We start from the raw sequence: 18,022 nt of genomic DNA, 5'->3' as shown, positions 1-18,022 counted from the left end.
AGGTCAGAGTATCGCGTGTCAGTTATGTCAGCAACAACATCGGTACCAAGGGCGAGGGACGAAGAGAACCATTTTTCCTGCTGGTTGAACGAGGCGGACCAATAGGCAAGGTTCTTGTCCATCGGTGGCTACCGGGATGTCATCAATAATAGTAACAGGGTCTTGCTGATAGAACTGTACACCGAGGTGTTTACACAAGCAGGAGAATATTACTGCTTAGATCATATAGATCACAAGAAAGGTTAAACCAAACAATGGAAAGGAAAATATGATTATCAGATTAAACAGAACAATGGAAAGGAAAATGTGTTTAAACACATATTTCAAGGGTATATCCTTCCCAAGGACAAGTAGAGCATGATATCCATGACATGATATAATGTAGAAAACTCTTTAGGTAAGGGAAGAGAAATTTCATGACATTAGCCATACTATGGTGTTTGGATAATTGAGCAAGAAACATTTAACATTGGGCTTCAAATGTTCTTGTTGAAAATCAGAGTACCATAGACATGCTTCAAGATAGCATAGACATGGTCATCAGATGAAGATCAGACTTTGGAAACACAAAGGATCCATCATGAATAACTTGTAGAATAAGTTTTACAATTTCCTCATGGAAGAATGGACAACCTTGCTGAAAAGGAAACGGTAACAATACCTCAGACTCAGGATGCCTGAGAAGAAATGAGCAACACAAATTGACGAGATGCCATTGTAAGATTCTCAGGAAATGATCTATGAAATCAAGTTCCGAAAAAAGAGTTCATCATTAAACCAAGGAGAGGATGAGGATGTGGCTGGTGGACTCAGCGAAAAATTCATCGAGATTTCCAATAAAATGGATTTCCACAATTATGTGAACAAGGAGATAACATTCGTCAGATCAAATGATATAATGAGGTATGCTCGAGGAAAACATACACAAATAAACATTGGTTGAAAAGTGCACCCGAAATATGGGCTTAGGTAGTATGATCAATGTTAGAATGGTGATTCGATAACCAATGGTCTAAGAATGAAATATCGACCATTAACTTCAAAGCAATAGTGTTGCTAGAACTTTTGAAGTGGCACATCATAGTTCAATTGTCGGTTTTCTGGTTAGAAACACACGGGGACCAAGGAATGAACGGATATGGTGAGAAGTATTACTTGCACCAATAATTCATAAGAGGTGGTGAAATCCTCACGACATTCTTGACATAAACGATGGTAATACTCCAAGGTAGAGCATAACATAAGTCAGATAGCAAGGAACTCGAGGTACAATGCAAAACTAGAACAAGTTTTGTGTGGGAAGGGAAATCAAGGATGTTGTCGATGTTAACCCAAATCATCAAGGGCAAGGATGGTATTTCTCAACATGAATTCAACTAATATCCTGGAAGAGCTCAGAATGTTTATGATGATCATGACAAATTTTGTCGAAAGGCTCCACGAAGAAGCAATTGAACAACAGCTACATCAAGCAACAGGACTAATGCAGCGAAAGATTATTGGAACCACGTATACGACACCAACCCATAATCAGGCTTGCTGTTCGAGGTGAAATGATAAGACAAGGAAGATCGACGTAAGCTTAGCTCATCGCCGAAAGTGGTGCTCCAGGAATAAGGATCAGGTAGCACAGTTAAAGTCAGCACGATACTGATATAGCCGATCAGGCTAGAAATGAAGTGATCGAGTACAAACTTGTAAGTAAAGAAGATTACTAATAGTTGTTTAATCGTGATGCAGACTCAATTCAGTTATAGGTGTCCTTGAGTGTTTAATGACTCAGGGCCCGTGAAGAAAAAAATGGAATTAGTGAGATTGTAGTACTTGATGGAGAACTCATAAGAAGTTATGCAGTTCCGTGATAATCTCGAGATACCAGGGTGTAATACTCGATGAAAGATCAAAGTAAAGGTTGGACAGGTGTAATGACCCATAGAAGACAAGTGCTTAAACTTGCCCGAGAAATGGGATCAAAGAAGAACATATGGTCGGAACCATGATTGCAAAGGATCAATTCACCATACCAAAGGATATTATATCAAGGAAATAGTTATTATTACAAGAAGCTTCTATGGAAGGATCTACATCGTGTCCATGGGCATGAACAAAAAGTTCAAGGTCGACTCCCACTTCTTCAATGTACAACCTGCCATTCACCTCTCGCTTTTTTGAAAATGACAATAGCTGTTGAAAGTTTTACTTGGTGCAATACCATATAAGTATGACCCATGAAATCTTTCGGGTTCACACAGATTAAGGAAGGCATAGGTTCAACCCATCGGGGCATCTTTGGAACATATATCACAAACTTCAGGAGTAAATAACACAAGCTCGAAAGTAGAGCATGGTTGACAAGGCAGAGGATACAATTTACCAAAGGCATTATATACCTGCGGAAAGGCTCACAAGGTTATTGAATATTAAGGACGATGTCGGATGAAATCCAACAATGGATCTGACAATCCACAACGGAGCTGATGTGAGTATTGGTACTCTGCCAGAAGAAGAAAGAATGCAAATGGATCAGATGATAGAAACAACTGACTAACTCAAATCTCAATTGCACAGGAATTATGATTCCAAGTCAAGGGATCAAAAGCAATGCTCTGAATAGGGATGGATGAGTTGAATAGTCTTAGAGTTACAATCATCAACAATTTGATTGGTCGAGAAACAACTCATGTTTAAAATGGCGTCTGAGCCGGAAGGATGAATTCTAGGATCTGGTTGAGGATTGCGAGCATTCACACTCATTGAATCAATGGGCTCAAAATGATAGTGGCAAAGGATGCCAATAAGATTATGAGACTTATGGGATTAACCATAATGGAAGCAAGCAAGAATTTCAAGAGCAATAGGCTGCTCAGGATTTTTGGAAGACCGAATGGTATTTCGAAGACTTTTGTGAAATACGTGAATCAACTAGGGATGAGCGGATACTCGATAAGTGCGAGAAATCATTCGTAGGGGTATTCAGGTTGCAAAGAACTGCAAGGGCAGTGGGCACAAGGTATTTTCGGAACAATAGAGAGAATTTCGGGGTATCTTGTAATAACAAGATTAACTAGGAATAAAAGTAAGGATGACAGGTGTCGGTATTTACCCATAGGGATATTTCGGTGGTAGGGGATGGCAAAAGCAATGGGCACAAAGTCTCAAGAGAACAACAGAGAGTATCTTCGGAATCCTTTGGTACAGCAGGAGATCATCTGTAACAAGGGGCTCTTCGGGTGGATGTGATCACGAGATCCTAATGTTAGAGTTAGTAAAACCATTTCACCCGAATAGAAGAGAGATCAGAATCCCAGAGTATAGACGAGGAATAAAAGATCCTAATACCACCCAATGGCAATGTGGGCCCATAAGGCACACAGCCATGTTAGTAAAAGTTTTGTAATGACTAGACTCAACTTCGGCCAAGGAGTGTGGAAGGGGGATTCCTACAGGAAGTCGGCTCTGATACCAACTTGTGACGCCCCCGATTCAATCATACACTAATCATACACACAAACGTGTACGATCAAGATCAGGGGCTCACGGGAAGATATCACAACACAACTCTACAAATAAAATAAGTCATACAAGCATCATATTACAAGCCAGGGGCCTCAAAGGCTCGAATACAAGAGCTCGCTCATAGATGAGTCAGGAGAAGCAACAATATCTGAGTACAGACATAAATTAAACAAGTTTGCCTTAAGAAGGCTAGTACAAATTGGGATACAGATCGAAATAGGCACAGGCCTCCTGCCTGGAATCCTCCTAAACTACTCCTGGTCGTCGTCAGCGGGCTGCACGTAGTAGTAGGCACCTCCAGTGTAGTAGGAGTCGTCGTCAACGGTGGTGTCTGGCTCCTGGGCTCCAACGTCTGGTCGCAGCAATCGAGTATAGAAACGGGAAAAGTGGGAGCAAAGCAACCGTGAGTACTCATCCAAAGTACTCTCAAGCAAGGAGCTACACTACATATGTATGCATTGGTATCAAATGGAATAAGGGTATCATATGTGGACTGAACTGCAGAAAGCCGGAATAAGAGGGGGATAGCTAATCCTGTCGAGGACTACGCTTCTGGCCACCTCCATCTTGTAGCATGTAGAAGAGAGTAGATGGTAAGTTCACCAAGTAGCATCGCATAGCATAAACCTAATCGATGATTCTCCCCTCGTCGCCCTGTGAGAGAGCGACCACCGGTTGTATCTGGCACTTGGAAGGGTGTGTTTTATTAAGTATCCGGTTCTAGTTGTCATAAGGTCAAGGTACAACTCCGGGTCGTCCTTTTACCGAGGGACACGGCTATTCGAATAGATCAACTTCCCTGCAGGGGTGCACCACATAAGCCAACACGCTCGATCCCATTTGGCCGGACACACTTTCCTGGGTCATGCCCAGCCTCGAAAGATCAACACATCGCAGCCCTACCTAGGCACATCAGAGAGGTCAGCACGCCTGTCTAAATCCTATGGCGCAGGGGTCTGGGCCCATTGCCCATTACACACCTGCACGTTGCGAGGGCGGCCGGAGAGCAGACCTAGCAACCTCCATTACAAAGGAAGTTGCATTACGCGGTCCAACCCGACGCGCGCCGCTCAGTCGCTGACGTCACGAAGGCTTCGGCTGATACCACGACGTCGAGTGCCCATAACTGTCCCCGCGTAGATGGTTAGTGCGTATAGGCCAGTGGCCAGACTCAGATCAAATACCAAGATCTCATTAAACGTGTTATCTTGAAATAACCGTGAACGCCGACCAGGCCAGGCCCACCTCTCTCCTAGGTGGTCTCAACCTGCCATGTCGCTTCGCCACAAAGATCCACACAAAGGGCCGTTGGGACAAAGGTCCTTTCAGCCCCCAATCCGTGAATCACTCGCGCGTGCTCCACGAGCCGAGCCGACTTTAGTCACCACATGTATCATGTATAAAGTATATAGTATATACCCGTGATCACCTCCCGAGTGATCACGGCCTGATAGTATAGCATGGCAGACGGACAAGTAGGTAGGGCCACTGATGATAAACTAGCATCCTATACTAAGCATTAGGATTGCAGGTAAAGGTAACAACAGTAGTAGCAAGGACAGGCTATGCATCAGGATAGGATTAACGGAAAGCAGTAACATGCTACACTACTCTAATGCAAGCAGTACAGAGAAGAGTAGGCGATATCTGGTGATCAAGGGGGGGCTTGCCTGGTTGCTCTGGCAAGAGAGAGGGGTCGTCAACAGCATAGTCGATCGGGGGTACCGGCAGCGGTCTCGGGGTCTATCGGAAAGAAGTAACGGAGGGGGAACACAATAAATAACAGAGCAAACAAAGCAACACAAAGCATAACATGGCAATGCGCGGTGCTAGGGGTGACCTAACGCAATATGAGGTAATTCCGGTGAAGGGGGGAAACATCCGGGAAAATATCCTCGGTGTTTCGCGTTTTCAAACAGATGAACCAGAGGGGAAAGTTGTGTGTTCGCTATGCTAGGGATGTGTGGCGGACGAACGGTCTGCGTATCCGGATTCGTCTCGTCGTTCTGACCAACTTTCATGTACAAAGTTTTTCCATCCGAGCTAGGGTTTATTTTATATTAATTTTTAAAGATTAAACCATTTTCCGGAGTTATTTATATTAACTGAAATGGAGTGATGACGTCAGCAAAGTGTCAACATGACATCAGCGGTCAACTGTGACCGTTGACCGGTCGAACTGACAGATGGGGCCCATTCGTCAATGACTACTAGATAATTAGTAGTAGTTAGACTAATTAGCGGGTTAATTAATCATGGTTAATTAGTTTAACTAAATGATTAGGCTAATTAAGTACCATTAATTTAATTAATTATTTTAATTACTATTATTATTTATATATATATATATTTATATTTATATTTTTAATCTCCTTTTTTTATAAAACAGGGGCGTGGGTCCCGGCTGTCTGAGGCCGAAGGCCTAGCGGGCACTAGGCGACGCGGGCGCAGCCACAGGCGCCCGATGGGGCGAGCCCGGGCGCTGGCGGGGGGCAGGGGGGAAGCAAGGTGCGGGTGCGGCGAGGGGGCATGGCCGGCGTGGGGCGGCAGAGTGGGGGGAAGGCGGAGTGGGGCGGCGCCAGCGGAGTAGTGGTGGAGGCGGGCGCCGTCATGGCTGGCGGCGGTGAGCGCAGAAGGGGCTGCAGGCGCGCGCAGTCGCGGGCAGAGCCTGCCACCGACGCCAGCAACGACGGGAGGCAAGCGAGGCACAACGGCGGGTCTGGCCGGATGAAGCAGGGCGGAAGTCGCCTCGGCCGGGTGCGGCGATGCGCGGCAGCGGGGCCGTAGCAGAGGCGGCAGCACGCGGAGGAGCAGTAGCGGGGGCAGCAGAGGCGAAGGTAGCAGGCGGGGGGGCGAGTAGCACGGGCCACCGACGGAGGCGGGCAGCAGCAGCAGCAGCAGTGCTGAGCGGGGCCGCGGCGGGGGCTAAGGGCGTAGAGGGGTGGGGCAGCGCGATGCAGGGGAGCAGAAGTGGCGGAAGGCGCAGCCCCGGCGCGGTCGGCATTCGCTAGCAGGGTGTACGGGACGCTGCCGACGTGGGCGGTGTGGCGGCCTACTGCATCGGGAACAAAGGAGAAGGGTTGGGGCGACAGCTCACCGAGAGGGGGTGGATGGCGAGCTCGTGAGGGGGTCGGGGAGGTTCGGACGACGGTGGGTTGAAGCCATGGCCGAGGCGAACACCGACGAAGGGGATCGGCGCGGTCCGGCGATGCAGCGAGGATGCATTCGATCTGGCCCTCGTGGACGAAGCAGAGAGCAGCAGCGGTTCTTCTAGACACGCTAACTCGACGTAAAGTCGACATTGGCCACGGCGACGAGGTGATTCATTGCCATGGCGGTGGTTGTGTGTACTGTGAGGAAGGGGGCGACGCGAGGAAGGGGGAATGGCCTAGGGTTCAGCCGAGGGGAACGAGGGCGCCTTGTAGTCGCCGAGGAGGGGCCGGATGGTCGACACGCGGATGATCTGCGGCATGGACGTTCACACGGGAGCCACCACACTCGGGTGAACAGGGGAAGAAGGAGAGGTCGCTAGTGGGCTGGGCCTCACTATTCTTTTAAGGCCCAGTTGCACCGTTGTTTGCTCCTTTCCTTTTTATTCTTTTCTGTTTTAGTTTCACTACCAATTTCTATTTCTTCTAGCTACCAAATGATTTTTGTCACATGTGAATCTTGGCACATAAATTTAGCATAATATTTTGGTGTTGCACCAAAAGTTTGGGATCTATTTGAAGTTTAAACAAATTATGTATAAATTTAAATGTCTCTCATAAGTGGGGTTGAACCTTTGTTTTAATTGCTATGGACATTTTTGGAGTTTCAAAAATGTTGGTTTTATTTTTACAATAGCTTTGGGAATTTATGCAACATTATGGACACTTTTGTTTTGCAGCTATGGTAATTAATATTTTGACTTTATTTTAAAACAGAATTTGAACTTAGTTCAAATCTAAGTGATTCCTAGCAAACAGTAAAAGCGATGACCTGGCATCATTATCAGGGGATTACTGTAGCTTATTTATTCGGGCGTTACAAAAAGGGAGAATCAACATTTGCTGTTTTAAAAATTGCATTCATCTACAATGGTGAAAAGTTTGTCCAAGACATAGAAGATTTGACAGTAAGTTTATATAGATTCACTTATAAACAACTTATATGCACAAACTCTAATAATATACTTCTCTTCTTGGCAAAATTTCACAGGTTGAGGTCGAAGATTGGAGGGCAGAGGCAATGTAAATTCTCTTAAGTAGCGAGATGAATTAAGTCAAAGCTAGTGAAATGGGTGACGAGATTAGCAAGATCTTGAGCAAAAATGAAGACTAAAACTTTTTGATTTAGCCCGTGAGGCTAATTCTATCTAGACATGACAAAAAAATTTGTCAATAACTCACATTTCTATGTAATGTAGTTAGAAATTGCGTGTTCATGTTGAAAAGAGAAGTATTTCGACAACAATGCCTCTTACATCACCAGAGAATGCCAGTAAACTATAAACAACAATGCCTCTTCTTATTTATACGACAACACTGACTACCAAAACGAACCATTACGCATGACTCTGGGGACCACCCTCCCGTGCATCCAGAGGTGACAAGGCCTTTGTGCCACCAAACCCTGGGTCACCATGCACCGGGCAATATCCACACACACACATACCATTACGCGTGACTCTGGAAACCACCCTCCAGTACCTCCAGAGCTGGAGACCACCCTCCCGTGGCTCCAGAAAAGACAAGGCCTTTGTGCCACCAAACCCTGGGTCACCATGCCTCCGGGCAATATCCACACACACACACATACCATTACGCGTGACTCTGAAAACCACCCTCCCATGCCTTCAGAGATGGAGACCACCCTCCCATGGCTCTAGAGAAGACAAGGCATTTGTGCCACCAAACCCTGGGTCACCATGCCTCCGGGCAATATCCACACACACACATACCATTACGCGTGACTCTAAAAACCACCCTCCCGTGCCTCCAGAGCTGGAGACCACCCTCCCGTGGCTCCAGAGATAAAATGGCCTTTATGCCACCAAACCCTGGGTCACCATGCCTCCGGGCAATATACACACACACTCATAGCCTTACGCGTGACTCTGGAGACCACCCTCCCGTGGCTCCAGAGCTTAAATGGCCTTTGTGTCACCAAACCCTGGGTCACCATGCCTCCGGGCAATATCCACAGACACACACATACCATTACGCGTGACTCGGAAAACCACCCTCCCGTGCCTCCAGAGCTGGAGACCACCCTCCCGTAGCTCCAGAGATGAAATGGCCTTTGTGCCACCAAACCCTGGGTCACCATGCCTCTGGGCAATATCCACAGACACACACATACCATTACGCGTGACTCTGAAAACCACCCTCCCGTGCCTCCAGAGCTGGAGACCACCCTCCCGTGGCTCCAGAGATGAAATGGCCTTTGTGCCACCAAACCCTGGGTCACCATGCCTCCGGGCAATATACACACACACTCATAGCCTTACGCGTGACTCTGGAGATCATCCTCCCGTGGCTCCAGAGATGAAATGGCCTTTGTGCCACCAAACCCTGGTCACCATGCCTCCGGGAAATATCCAGACACAAACATACCAAGAACGCCTCAACTGTAGCTAGCTCCTACACACACGTGACTTCACATGCTTCAAACCCATGCCTCCGCAGGCAACATACCAATGCCTTCGTAGTATACACACATGTGAATGCACGCACAAACCTAGCTCGTAAACAGACATGACTGCAATTACTTCAAACCCGTGCCTTCAGCACAACGTTCAGCACAAACTTCAGCACATGCTTCAAACACATGATTCAAACCCGTGCCTTCAGCACAACCTGCTATATAAAAATTAAACAAGCAGGTTCCCTTGCGTCGGAGGCGCCGTGCCACACTTCGACCTACACACACTTCGACCTATGCCCCCCCTTCAAGATGTTTATGAAAATTAAATGAGCCGAAGGAGAGCCGGAGGTTCCCTCGCGCCGGAGGCGCCATGTCACACGCCGCACGACCAACGCGCCGCACGACCAACGCGCCGCACGACCAACACACACTTCGACCAACACACACTTCGACCTATGCCCTCCTTCAAGATGTTTATGAAAATTAAAATGAGCCGAAGGCGAGCCAGAGGTTCCCTCGCGCCGGAGGCGCCGTGTCACACGCCGCACGACCAACACACACTTCGACCTATGCCCCCCCTTCAAGATGTTTATGAAAATTAAACGAGCCGAAGGCGAGCCGGAGGTTCCCTCGCGCCGGAGGCGCCGGGTCACACGCCGCACGACTGATGCGCCGCACGACCAACACACACTTCGACCTATGCCCCCCCTTCAAGATGTTTATGAAAATTAAACGAGCCGAAGGCAAGCCGGAGGTTCCCTGGCGCCGGAGGCGCCGTGTCACACGCCGCACGACTAACGCGTCGCACGACCAACACACACTTCGACCTATGCCCCCCTTCAAGATGTTTATGAAAATTAAATGATTATCAAATGTCACATGACGACGTACAACGTGATTGAATGATTCTGCAGACTGCTTTTTTTCATTAAAAAGTTGCTTTTTTCTTTACTTGAAAGGTGACATCTGATAGTGTTGGTAGTCCCCGCCCGTAACTACCCCATAAATCCCCATTACCCAGAAATATAATGGGAACAAAAAGGGAAACGAGAAAGGGAAAAAGGTAACCAACCGCGCGAACCAGTATTTTTTTTTTGTGTTTTCACGCAGAAAGGGAAAACGGAAAATTCAGGTAGTTCGAGGGTCAAACTACAAAACGCAGCAAACCACAAACCGGAAAGGGAAAACCGGGAACCAACCGCGCAACTGGTTTTCCTTTGCGGGAGCGCTCCGCACGCGTCCCACGGAACCTCGCGGTCATTTGAGAGCGCTTCCTACATTGATACCATCTTGCTTTCCTGTTTCTTAAAAATTCCCCAAAAAAGGTGCGCTAGCCGCGACTCTAACCCCGCCCGTTCGTTTAGGTAGCCATCACCACATGTGTTATGGTTGTTCTTTTTATTTTCTTTATGTATAAACGCAGAAAAGGCAGTTGTTTTCCCTGTTTCATTTTCTATCTTTGTTTTTTTTCTCTTTCTTATTAAAATGAGTGAACTTTTTTAAAGGTGACCAAATTTTCGCAAAAACGGTGAACTTTTTTCAAGTTCGATGAACTTTTCTCAAATTCGATGAACTTTTTTCAAATGTGATGAACTTTAAAAAAACAATGAACCTTTTTTCAAATCGATGAACTTTTTTATCAAAGTTGATGAACTTTTTTCAATCTCGATGAACTTTGTTTGAAAATTGGTGAACTTTTTTTTGAAAATTGGTGAACTTTTTTTGAAAATCAGTGAACTTTTTTCAAAGTCGATGAACTTTTTTTGAAAACCGATGAACTTTTTCAGTTTTATGAAACTTTGAATCGTGAATATATGAACTTTTTTTCTAATTCGTGATTTTTTTTAAATTTGTGGACATTCAAATTTTGTTCATATTTCTTTTCAAAAGAAATCCCGTTTTCTAAAAAGGGCGTCTAAAGTTATTTCTTAGAGATTTCGTGTTGCAATCTGTCAATAAGAGCTTAATAGGTCTATTGGTTGGCCACCAAGCTTTGGAGCTAACTGGCGCAGGATCAAATCCTATCAAGATTTAGTTTCTCGGGTAGTTTTTCTGCACATTAATACATTTTTTGCACTGCCTTGCATTGCATTCTCATGGGCCGGCCCACTAGCGTGGTGCAGTGGGCGCCAGTTGCGTCAAAGGGCGCATAAGGCGCTGGGCAGGAGCTCTCCCTAACTGGCGCTTTTAGCGCCGCCAGACGAACCCGGCGCTCACGCGCTCTCTTGGGTGGGCCGGCCCCATCAACGCTGCCGTGCTAACGAGTTGGTTTTGTTCAAAAAAAACCCAGTTTTGTTCGATAAAAAAGTGTGCTCCCGTGAGGATTCGAGCTACCACCGTTTAGGTGGTGCGCATGTTGCTTAACCACTAGAGCTACTACCAGATTGTGAATGTTTATGTTACAAAATAGTTAAAACATTGCTGCACTATTTCTTCCACATACATTCAAGAAAAAACGTTATTTTTTTGGAAAAAGATCAGAACAAAATATTAAAAACAATCACGACTTGGAAAAAACTTCATGTATTCAAAACAAATTTATGAATTAGGAAAAAGTTCGCAAAATTTCAAAAAGTTTGTTGATTTTGGGAAAAAGTTCATCGATTTTGAAAAATAAGTTCATTGAATTTCAAAAAAAGTTCACCGACTTTCAAAAAAGATCATCTATCTTCAAAAAGGTTCACAAACTTCAAAACAAAGTTTATTGAACTTGAGAAAAAGTTCATCGAATTTCAAAAAATACCACCTAATTTGAAAAAAGTTCATCGAATTTGAAAAATAGTTCACGGATTTGGAAAAAAAGTTCATCGAATTTGAAAAGAAATCATGAATTTTGAAAAAAGTTCATCAAATTTGAAAAAACGTTCATACAATCCGGTGAACTTTTTATATCGAATTAGAAAAAAATAAAGAAAGAAAACGGAAAAGGAAAATAATAAATAAAAGAAAGAAGAAATAAAAAGAAAAAAAGAAAAAGGAAAAAACGAATACAAGAAAGAAGAAGCTGCACATGATCACATGACTGACCATGCTCGGGTGGTTAGCGAGTGTTGCGCTGTAACCTCACCGCGCGGGATCGAATCCTTATCAGCGCTTGTTTTTGCAGCAGTTTACGAAGGAAAAAAATGATCATGGGCTGGCCCATCGGGGAAGGGGGGGTGTGCGCCGTGTACCATTAACACTATAACCGACGCTATGAGCGCCGTTTAGGATTTGCCATTGATATATGGTATGCCTAGCCGTTCTGACATGTCTGTTTTGAGAAAAAATTGCTTGGTTTTTTCTAGGTTTTGAGATTTTTTTTGATTCCTCACGTGAAAAAACTTGTTTCATCATTTTGAGGTTAAGTAATGCCCTGGCTGCAAATATCAGATGTGCTTCATAACAAAAGCACATTTGTGCTTCGACGTGAAGCACATATGTCCTTCTCATATGTATATTTTTTGAAAAGTGAAAAGTACAATTATGTTTCACGGTGAAGCACAACGAAAAGTAAAAAAGCATGATTGTTTGTTTGTAGGAAGCATAACTTTGGTTTCCCTTTTATCTTCATGTTTTCTTTTTTTTCTCGGGTTTCTGTTTTTTCTATTTCCTTTTTTGGCATTTTTTGTGAAAAAACTTGTCTAAACCTATTAAAATGACATCTATTTTGAAGATCTCAACGCCAGAAACATTACAGCGAAAACAATTCATGTTTCGGACGCACGGTTCAACAGATAAACCATTAACAAAAATATAAAACTCTTAGGTTACAACAAGTATCACACATGCAGTTAGCTCACTAGTCACCACAAAAAAAGGTGAGAGTGATATTTGCAAGGGTTACCATCTAACTAGTGATTTCACCATTCATCGCAGAACACGCACCCGATCGGTCACGCTTGCATATATGAGAAGGCATGAGTAGACTTTTCCAGGAGAGTCCCTTTTTGGATTTGCCATTGATATATGGTATGCCTAGCCGTTCTGACATGTCGCACGTTAAGCGCAATCACGACAGACATGTTCTTTTTATTTCTTCACGTGTTTTGAGAAAAAATTGCTTGGTTTTTTCTAGGTTTCTGAGATTTTTTTGTTTCCTCACGTGAAAAAAGTTGTTTCATCATTTTGAGGTTAAGTAATGCCCTTGCTGCAAATATCAGATGTGCTTCACAACAAAAGCATATCTGTGCTTCGACGTGAAGCACATATGTCCTTCTCATAGTGTGTATTTTTTGAAAATTGAAAAGTATAGTTATGTTTCACGGTGAAGCACAACGAAAAGTAAAAAAGCATGACTGTCTGTTTGTAGGAAGCATAACTTTGGTTTCCCTTTTATCTTCATGTTTTTTTCTCGGGTTTCTGTTTTTTCTATTTCCTTTTTGGCAATTTTTTGTGAAAAAACTTGTCTAAACCTATTAAAATGAGATCTATTTCGAAGATCTCAATGCCAGAAACATGGCAGCGAAAACAATTCATGTTTCGGACGCACGGTTCAAGAGATAAACCATTAACAAAAATATAAAACTCTTAGGTTACAACAAGTATCACACATGCAGTTAGCTCACTAGTCACCACAAAAAAAGATGGGAGTGATATTTGCAAGGGTTACCATCTAACTAGTGATTTCACCATTCATCGCAGAACACGCACCCGATCGGTCACGCTTGCAGATATGAGAAGGCATGAGTAGACTTTTCCAGGAGAGTCCCTTTTTGGATTTGCCATTGATATATGGTATGCCTAGCCGTTCTGACATGTCGCACGTTAAGCGCAATCACGACAGACATGTTCTTTTTATTTCTTCACATGTTTTGAGAAAAAATTGCTTGGTTTTTTCTAGGTTTTTGAGATTTTTTTTGTTTCCTCGCGTGAAAAAACTTGTCTCAAAAGACGACACTTAGAACGTCTATTACTCCCCGAAGAATTTCTTGGCGACGAAGTAAGTATATATAGACAAGACCATGCTATTTTAACATGAGTTTTTATTCTCTCCTATAACCAAGGTGTTTACTTAATATTGCAGATCATAGACGCATACATACATTGCATAAGTGCTAAAGAGCATCTACAGATGAGGTCAGGTGGAAGTGTGTTCTTAGAAAATGCATGCATCTCTAAGATGATAAAGGAATTTAGCTCTATACGGGATGACGTGCCAAGGTGGGTATTAAACAGAGCTAAAACTTATTTAGAAAATGATATGGTGAGTCTCCGTTCCATACATATTACTATGAATTCAATCAAGGACGAAAGTTTGTATATGGGACCTAAACTAACAAAAACCCTATTTTCAGATATTCGTTCCAGTTAACATTGAACACTTCCATTGGTACCTAGCAGTTATAAATACAGGGCAGCGATGCATCCAGGTGCTCGACTCGCTGGGCCCAGGAATGGGCCGCAAAGACCTCACCGCTATGGTTAGTCATTAGTCCCACTACACCATCTTTTGATAAGACGATTTCTGGGCTTGTTCGGTTGTGATGCTAATACTTTGTCATTTATTCATTCAACAACTCAAAGGACTGGAAAATGTATTCGAATATGCATCGCTTCAAATGGAACTAAATACTGATAAGTAGAAAGACTTAAACATCTCAGCATGGCCAAGAGAAGAGTATATTAAGAGCACACTGCAAAGAGATTGGTATACCTTCTAACTAAAAGGCTCAAAGTAATCGACATTATTTGTATTTTTGTATTTCCCCATTAGTTGCATCACAAAAGAAGTTTCTGCACAACAAGAATAAAGCATGGATATGTCAAAGTATACGAGCTGAAAGTATACACATATGCACCGATTTGGTGGGGACCAGCAGGCGGCGGGGTCGGAGAGACTAACCTGGACCCAGAGGAGCGACGAGAAGCATAGGGAGGGTCCCGAGCACAGCACGCGGAGGTCATCGTGGTGATCCTAATCAATATGGAGGTCGCCAGCAGCAACTGCTCCTACTCCTGACCGAAACGGACAAGGTAATCAAGATGGGGTTGGAGAGCAGAGCATCCCGATCGAGGGGAGAAGAACAGTCGGAGCCGGACCTTCATGGCGTCCTGAGCAGGGTGGAGGGGGAGGGAAGTTCCTGCCGCGGCGAGTGCATCAGCACGAGCGAACCCCGGCGTCGCCGGCGAGCATGCCCAGCTCTAGCGCCCCGCCGTCGCCACGAGGAGGGAGGGCCCCGGCGTCGCCGTGAGCATGCCCGGCTCGAGCGCCCCGCCGTCACCAGGAGGAAGGAGGGTCCCAGCAGCACCGGATAGGAAGAAGGGGCGGGCAGAGCAGGGGTGCTCGCGTCCGCCGGCGGTGCTGACGAAGGGGGGGGCGGGGCACAGCAGGGGCATGCGCGTCCGCCGGCGTTGCTGACGAAGGAGAGGTGCGGCCAGCAGAGAGCTCCGGCGGCTGTGGATGGGGATTGGGAAGGGGAGGGGCGGCCAGGCTGTGGATTTGGAGGACTGGGTGAAGAATGGGGAAAAGATAAGCGTGAGGGGAGGGGGCGGTGGAAGGTTGACTCAGTTTTTTTAATCTCTATACTACTATACTATACTACTAAGCCAGTGACCCATTGTAAGTGAGTGTGGCATTTTTTCCAAACAAAATAAAAATGTCTTTAGATTTCAAAGGGCATGTCCCGTTCACATGCTGCGTGGGTGAGATTTTTGTTTTCATCGCGGCTTGTTATAATCATGATCATTTGATGATTTTAAAAAATAATATGAATCCCTTTGAAAATGATAAAAGTGGATGATAAATTTGAGTTTTGTAATCATGCAGGTCATCTTGTGGTCTGTGGATGATAAATTTTATGGAGTACTTCACAGGAAATATTTTGTCTGGCATTCCAACACAGGTATTTTTCACTCTGTATCATTATACTTATTCTATGTTGTATCACTAATTAACTCTTATTACTATTTTAATAGGAACATATGACAGATTTTAGAACAAAACTAGCTGTCATTTTACTAGACTCGGAATTGAATGATGATAACATAAGAAATCAAGACATGGAATATGACGACAACAACATAGATCCCACGCAATGTATGATTCTGGATAGACCTCCTGAGAATTTCAAAACATCAAATACATCAGGAGAAGTCGAGCCAAGCTCGCAATCATTTATACTTTCACCGTCTGTCAATCCAACAAATGATGATTTAATAGATGAACTATGCTTGTTCATCAGCATGGTTGATGATGTCGCTCTACTAGAGTAAGCCATTTTTTTAATTCATTTTGTATTCCAATAAATTACTCTGATGTCATTATAATTGAAAGTATTTCAACTTTCCAGGAGCGAATGGGTGAAAAGCTCTGATCCGTACCCTGTTAGCTTAAATTTGAGACAAATAAAAAAACATATTGAACAATGATGAATACATGGATATACATTGCTTTAATATGGTTGTGCGGATACTAGCGCGCCACGAAGTCCAGCTTCTCAGAGACATTCCATCTCACTATATGGATCTGAACTTTTATGTAAGTTACTATAATCATGTATTACATTTTTTTCTCATTGCATTAATATTTTCTCATTCTTATTTTAGTCGATGTTCCACTATGCACGAGACTCAAGTCATCGTGAAAATGTGGAAATTGCTACATTAAAACGGTTGTTTCATAGCTGGCCTGACAGTAATGATTATCATATCTCATAATGTAATACGGTAAGATTTTAATTTTTCATCTCTAACAATGCTTTGTTTGGTCTTAATTAATATTCCATTTATTTCTAAACTATCTCATCATTGCAGATTTTATTGCCTTGGTATATGTTTGGGCTATTTCTATTGTTCGTGTTGGATCAAAACAAAAAAGTTGTCTCAATTTTTGATCCGATACCAATACCCACTTTGGGGAATAATGTACTTAAAATTGTGGTCGACAACCTAAACCTTGCGCTTGAAGTTGCAAACCCTGCATTCAAGGATGATATCTCTAAATGGGAATGCATAGTTCCTGTTGCTCCAACAAATTCACATTGGTATGAATCTTTTAAACGCATTATAATATTAATTGATTCATTCGACTCACATTATGTGTTTATTTCATACATGCAGTGCCCTGTCCGGTTATTTGGTTTTTAATTACATGCACTCATTGTGCGATGGAAAACTATATTTTCCCATACCCAACGTAAGTATTGACACTATGCTTATTTGTATACACATTGCACATGCAACTTGTTACAACAATGTTGTATAATGCATATGTAGGATGGTTTTCAACTGAGGAAGCAATTTTTGGTGCATCTTTTAAAGTATGAAGAGAATGAAGCTCAAAACAATATCCCATACATTGAACGAAGCATCATTGATCGCATCTATAGATGGACCTTCATTGCTTCAAAAGGTGGACCTTCAAGACATGCTTAGTTGCGGTTTTTAAAATATATTTTTGTAACAGTTATAATACAATTATTATGTGACAGTGAATTTTATGCGAAAACATGTTTCTGGATCATGTGTTACACACGCGCTCATATCGTTGTGCATAAGACACATTTAAATGGCTTGGTAAAAGAACTCACTAAAATAAAAATTAGCACGTGTTGGATCAGAAATATGCCACATTTTTTGAAAATAAAATTTGAAAGACAAAATAACATTTCGGATCAATCTGAAAATTTTGTAAAATAGCATATAAACTTGTTTTATTTGAGACGTGCGTTGCACGTGCATGCTTACTAGTTGTAGGAAGCATAACTTTGGTTTCCCTTTTATCTTCATGTTTTCTTTTTTTCTCAGGTTTCTATTTTTTCTATTTCCTTTTTGGCATTTTTTTGTGAAAAAACTTGTCTAAACCTATTAAAATGAGATCTATTTCGAAGATCTCAATGCCCGAAACATGACAACGAAAACAATTCATGTTTTGGACGCACGGTTCAAGAGATAAACC

The 18,022-nt window shown here is 43.5% G+C and overlaps 1 pseudogene; it reads left to right on the top strand.

Moving 5' to 3' along the window:
* The first annotated feature begins 7,492 nt into the window (after positions 1 to 7,492).
* On the top strand, positions 7,493 to 17,499 carry LOC147991653 (uncharacterized; annotated as a pseudogene).
* The last annotated feature ends 523 nt before the right edge of the window (positions 17,500 to 18,022 follow it).

This window comes from Triticum urartu, chromosome 1A (assembly GCF_056163025.1).
Source record: "Triticum urartu cultivar PI428250 chromosome 1A, HENAU_Tu73, whole genome shotgun sequence".
NCBI lineage: Eukaryota > Viridiplantae > Streptophyta > Magnoliopsida > Poales > Poaceae > Triticum > Triticum urartu.
The sequence above is the reverse complement of the archived record's forward strand: the minus strand, read 5'-3'. Positions and strand labels throughout refer to the sequence as shown.